General features: G+C 36.3%; 1 pseudogene; it reads left to right on the plus strand.

Annotated features, from left to right (window-relative positions):
- The first annotated feature begins 1,295 nt into the window (after nt 1–1,295).
- LOC149052505 (uromodulin-like) lies at nt 1,296–5,693 on the plus strand (annotated as a pseudogene).
- The last annotated feature ends 1,036 nt before the right edge of the window (nt 5,694–6,729 follow it).

The following is a 6,729-nucleotide window of genomic DNA, read 5'->3' on the forward strand; positions in this document are numbered from 1 at the left end:
TAGCCCATTTGTGAGCATTATAATCATTGAGTCTTTCTTTCTTTTTTTAATGTACTTGTGATCCTGGAGCTAATCCAAATTAATGAAACGCTAGTTTATTTGAACGAAATACAGCTAACGAAGTCGATATTTATTCCTTGTTGCTTTATCAGTAGTCGATATGAGATGAGCAGGTCAATAAAAAAGGGTAATTTAGTATTATCAACTGAGTCGATAATGTAAATTGGTCACCGTTAAGAGTTTAAAAGTTGACAATTCAAGCGTCAGCCCTTCGAAAATAAAAATTATTGTTGACGTACATTGTGGCAAATAGCTGTTTAGCAATTACAATAACTCGTTAACTTGGTTGAAACTAAACTAAACAAATGAACGACTAGATTAAGCGTCTTTAGTTAACCGTTTTATGCGAAAAACATTGCGATAATTATAGCGATTTACGAATCTATACGGAGCGCGCGCAACATTAAGCACAAACAGCGCACGCTTTCAAGCTTAACAGATGATTAAATGAAATGAACGTTTAACGAAACAGTTGTAGCAGAGAAGAAGCGTTAAATAAGTTAAGGTGGAAGAACTAGTGCTAAACCTCTTTCCAAAAAAAGTAAAACAGAAAAAAAAGCGCTCTCTAAATGTTGTATTGAACGTGATCCGAATGGCATTCTGTAATAAACTAAACGAACTCCCCATGTAAATCAAATTATTTTCATTTTCCTCCATTGTTTCAGGTGATTTCATATTACTTATAACACTTTCTTGGAAATTACTAGTGCGACCTGCTTAGGATTCTAATTTTAAAAAAAATAAAGAGATCGGTTTCCTGTGGAAGGTGTGACATAAATTTTCCATTCGAGATAAGCTCATCAAAGCCACGAAAACTGTGGAAATACATGAAGGAAATGGGTGAAGATTTGGAGCTTAGAGTTTCACAGCTAACATTATAAGACTTATCTTTCTGATAAATAAGCACAAGTATCTGGCAAAGCTATAACGTTAAGTTGCTATACCTGACTCCATTGTTTCATATCTGCCCATGGAATTGCGTCTTTATCAATTGAAGTACTTTTACGTGAAAAGGGCGTGTACTTGCTGCTGTGTTGAAGATTAGAAACGTTAGTTAAAAGGTTTTGTACTAATTTTAAATTTTAGACAGAATTAAAATGGTCAGAAAATTAAAAAATAGAAAACAAATCAAGTATTAAAGCGTAATCATTTACTGTGTTGCGTAGATGCAAAAAATTAGGAATGTAAAAATTATCATAAAATCTTAGGACCATCTTTCTCATTTCTCCTCAAACATGCCAGAACTAAGTACTTTCCTTCAGTTCAGTAGGTAAAATCATTATTTGAGTGAAGAATACTGAATTATAAATGTCAGTATCAAAACCTCCTCATGATTATTGACCTACTGCGCGATAAAAAAAAATGAAATTTATATATATATAGTATGTGGAGAAATGACCCTCACAATTTTTTTCCCGTACAACCAAGAGACCTTGAAGTTATATTGTCTGAAGAAATCTTAGTCATCAATCTGTTTTGGATCTGCTGGGGAAAAAAATCCTATTAAAATACTTGTCTTTTGTAATACCGGCCTTTGTCTGTGCGTACCGAACCTTGACACCTGTTCCACCACTTGTTTCTAGACATCAAGACACTAGGGTTATAATTATAATCTACTCCAAGATAACACTAAACTAGTGAAATGTGATATAAACAATTACTTTTGGGTAACTTGATCCCCTAAACAAATTCCAAATTTCTCTAAACAGTTTCCAATAGGTGTTATCATCTACCTTGGATAGCAATCAAGGTATGTACAAGATATGTAAAGTACCAGATCACATATTTTGAAGAGTTATTCCAAATACAGAGCAGCCAAAGGTTCAATCCCTACAGTATTAAATATAGAATTTGTTCTTTGTCTGTTTGAGCGTTGAATCCTCTCATCAACATAAATTTTTTAGGACTGTTTCAAAGAATCCGCGAGTTTCCTCCCTTTAATAAAGGGGGGCATAAATAAAACTTAGTAGGTTTTCAATCGAACAAAGCTGAATCTCAAGGTTCATTTTCCATCCTCATATTTGTTTGTTTCGATGTTTCATGGATTTTTCCCTCATTCATTCAACAGTTTTTAGCCAAGATCCAAAAAATACTTATATGCGTAGCATTATAGCATAATATTGGTCTTTAATTTGAATCATAATTTATCTTACAGGAAAGGACAAGCCGGTGGTCGGGATTATGCGATTATTTATTTTAATGACATTGTGTATCGTGTATGAAATTTTCGCTCAAGAGTGCAAAAAGGATGAGCATGCAATTTTTGGTATGAAGATTCGACGACATACCTCCAAAAAGTTGAAATCGTCGATTGCAGTCGAATGTAATCAAGCGTGTAACGACGATTTTCGATGTCACAGCCTCAATAACTTAATTACGGAGAAATTATGTGAACTAAACAACCGGACTAAGGAGGCCAGACCAGAGAACTAACACTGAGTGTAAAATTTAAACTTTCTAAACTATTATGGGTCTTGGTTGGTGAACCTTGAGGAAGCATAGACAAATGACATGATATTACTCCAACTTTCTACCTTTGAAAGCAAATTATTTTCCATGAAAGCAAGTGGATAGCGTTATCTGCATTTTGAATTTCTAGGCCCCAGCTCCAAATATTTTTCTTTGTTTGGGAAAAGTGATGAAATTTATTATCCAGCTGCACAAAGTAGGGAACAAATAACGCGCGAATAGAGTGCAAATATCCTGCAGATATTTTACAGTTATTTAGAAAGTTGGTTATTTTCTACTGTAAAAAAACCTGTTTGACAAGTTGGCTACCCTTGCCTTCTCTTTTGCTGTATTTAACAACTGTTCCATAGTTATTAGTTCACATCCTTCAGCTCCTCAAGTACCGGCAACGATTAATGCAAAGCGTCGTCGCTTTGTGATTGAGTCGGATGATGAAAATGAATTGTAGTTTTGGAAATCATGTTCATATGCAAAGGGCTTGTCTCCCGGTAGAGTTAAAGCTTTGTTACTGGCGATAAATTACTCCTCAATTTTCATTGATAAAGTACACTTTCGTACTTGCAGTACTTTCAAATGTGTACGATTTGAGAACAACGGTCGGAAATAAAATTCAACTTTTAATCGTTTTGAAACCTTATGTGACAAGTTGACGGCTCAACTCGTAAAAATACTCAGCGATGCTATACACCTTAACGTCTAAAAAGGACGTTTTTAGAGGGTGGATGCACAACTAGAAATGATCTTTGATGAAAATATTTCTCGTCCTCAGTTCCTCTTGGTTCCATTCCTGAATTCCAGCGGAAACATGTGAAGAGATAAAGGCCAGCGAAGATGGAAAAGCGAAGAGTGGCGAGTACTGAATTTATTCCATTAAAACGGGAAAACTGCTCTGGTTTCTTGCGATATGGAAACAGAAGGTAAAAATATTCAAGTTCTTGTTGTTGCAGTTGATATGAATGTGAAAAATATTATTTGAAAATTTCTAGTTCTGGTAATTTAGATATAAAGCAAATGACAATATTATACACTCTTTGTTGCTTTTCAATGAAAACCTTAAAGCAACCATCATAAATAGTAGCAGACCTTACCCTTATCATTTTCCATTTGCACGTGTCTGTATTTATTGAGTAACAAAAGACTTTCAAGGGCCAAATTCTTTCGATCATCACGGCTCGACCAAGAAACTTTAGCAAGTGATTAATTGTAAAGCATTCAAACTAGAATATTAATATGCAGCTTTTGCAAGCAAATGTGTGCGTTTGATGACCGTTACCATTTTAACCGAGTACCATCCACACCAAAAAAAAAAAAAAAAAAAGCATAAAATCGACTCATGTATGTGGCCTACAATGTTTCTAGCGCGGTACCTATTATTCCTGTCCTACATTGTATGTGTTATTTGCATCAACCTGCTAATCTACATCAACAGATATTGATGAATGTGCCAGCGGTGTTCACAATTGCCACAGTTCAGCTTCATGTACCAACACTGTAGGATCGTTCAAGTGCTCATGTAACAAGGCCTACATAGGGGATGGAAGATCTTGCATTCCTCTCCCAGCAGGTAAAAAGTCGAGTCAGGTCTTTCAAAGTTGCTGTTCTTGTTACTATGCTTTCACGCAGGCATCTGGCTTGCAGTAGATACAAACAACAGTGTGGTAATAAACTTATTACTCAGATAGTAATCAAGCAACTTAATTTTTGCGCTCAAGGACTTTTATTGCGTCATGTCTTTGGATTTCATGTGACGTTATGAAAATCTAGAATCCAAAATAATTAACAATAATCCATTTAAGTGGAGGAGAGTAGTGGTGGATATTTATCGAGCCGTCAAGCGCCGAGGTAAGTATCCACCACTTTAACCGACAGTGGTAATGAAGAATGTTTGAATGTCAGACAATGTAACGAATATTGGTTGAAAATTAAATTTAACTTTATAGAACTTGCAAATCAATCCCGAACCAGCCAATCAGCGCACGCGAAAAGCACCATTCACTCAGGTGTTTTATACTAACAAGGGCACCAACTCTTTGGTGCTCGATGGAAGGGCATCAACTTGGCATCCCCATACTGAGCTCTTAAAATTTATGTCATAAATCATCAGCGGAAACCCCTGCAGATCTGATACTTTATCAGATTGTTTATTTATAATTGTTTGTTTATTGATAGTGTACGGTAGCTCACTATCCTGGGGTCGGGCGTCCAATATGCAGTTTTGCTTTTAGTTTTCGATTGGATGACAGTGAAAACCATCAACAGTAAAATCCTAGGCAACAACAGGGAGAGGATAGCTGATGACTCAAAAAGTAATCATGCAACGAACACCACCAAAACTTTTTGTTGTTGTTGTTGTTGTTTTTGTTTGCTTTGCGCTAGGGAATGTTTGAGACGGTTGCCTGTGTGGAAGGTCTTCCTCCTTAATTTTCAAGGAAACATTACTTCTAACAACATACGAAGAAAGTCAAAGCAAGGAAAACCATGACTACTTGAATTTAATTCATGTTTTGACTCTTTGATGTAATTATGTGGCCGTAAAACTACTTCGTGACTGACTTCGTTTGTTTGGTCATGATGGCTGCAAATTGGCTGCGTTTTTATCGCGTTTTTTTCCAGGAGTAAAAACGTTAAGATTATTACACCAGGAGATTTTAATCTCTTAACTACACTAATAAATTGCGCAGAGGTCACATATTATATATGAATCAAATACCAAGTGTTTTACATGGTTTGTTTCGATTTTTGGACTTACGTCAATCATTTTTATTCTGTCCATTTTAGAATGTCAAAACTATCAGTCTGACCGGATCAGATAGAAAGATAACCTATGGCAATCAAAACATGGTTTGTGACGGGGGAATTCACGGTTAGTATCGTTTTGAAGGAGCAGCAGGTACAAGAATGCCTACTTCATGTCCACCAATACGGCGATGTAACACGCACGCATCGGTTGGCTAAATGGTGCTCATCCAACAGTGGCTGATGGTCAGGTCACCAGGACAGTTTGCTTCCACTGGGGGTCAAACTGCTGCAGCTGGTCAAGACCTGTCAAAGTGATAAACTGCGGCGATTACTATGTTTACTACATAACTGGCACACCCGCATGTTCACATGATGCTGGTTCAGAAAATTATCTATTGCTTGAGTCGTCTTTTGAAAGATGTTAACTGTGATTTATGTACATTTCACTGAAGCTCTATCAGATAGTGTGTCGTGACTGGTCACAAATAATAATAATAATAATAATAACAATGATAATAATAACAATAATGATAAATTAAAATTAAAAAATGAAGAAGGAGAGGGACTTGTCATTATTTATAGCCTGGTAGATAGATAATTTTGGAGGATCAAAAGGTTTCTCAGCGGGGGACAGAGGGGAATCAGTCTTCCCCGACAGAGCATGACGGCAGAAGACTATAGAGAATTGAATGTCAGTGAACTGGAAATGAGAGCGGAGGGGTGAGGATCATAAAAATGTACAGAACTGCACGGAAGGGTATCGGGTAATCGTGACTCCAGCAAAGTCCTCTATCAGCAAAATCCTTCACCCCTGCACCCGCCCCCTCCCCCCAACAGGGGGGTAAATAATGACAAGTCCCTTAAGTATGGTTGCCAGTAAAAGTTCTCCAGTAATCTTAATGATGAAGAAGCTGGCAAATGTGAAAAAGGTTCTACAAACATATTTTTTTCTCGCGTATTTAAAAGGGTGAGTTTCACATGAAATACACAAGAAACTTTCGACTCAATAATTGCATGATGTGGTACCCTGTGTTTTTGGTGGCAAAGGGTCTTCCAAATCATCTGCACCGTTTACTAACTGAAATAGACAAACAATATACTCGCCAAATGTATCTGAGAACATCCACTTTTAAGTTACCTTGACCAAATAAAACTGGATTGGAATACCCAATTATCTTGGTTTAAAATCATCATTTCGATACACAAAATGTCAAAGGCAGATTAATTAGAAACCATTAAACTTAGTGTTTTTTCAGTTATACTCGTGATTTTTGTTTTGACTGTTGCAAAAAAGGAGTCTTAGTCACTTTTTTTTTCCTTTTCCATAAATTTCATTTCATTTTTAGGTCAAGAACCTGAAAATAAAAGCAAAAAATCCTCTTTGGAGATATTGTGTTGAACGTGGTCAGTATGGTGTTCGATAACGAAACTTTATGTAAATTATCTGACGAACCTTCCATT

The sequence above is a fragment of the Pocillopora damicornis genome, chromosome 1 (assembly GCF_964200805.1).
Source record: "Pocillopora damicornis chromosome 1, jaPocDami1.2, whole genome shotgun sequence".
Classification (NCBI taxonomy): Eukaryota; Metazoa; Cnidaria; class Anthozoa; order Scleractinia; family Pocilloporidae; genus Pocillopora; species Pocillopora damicornis.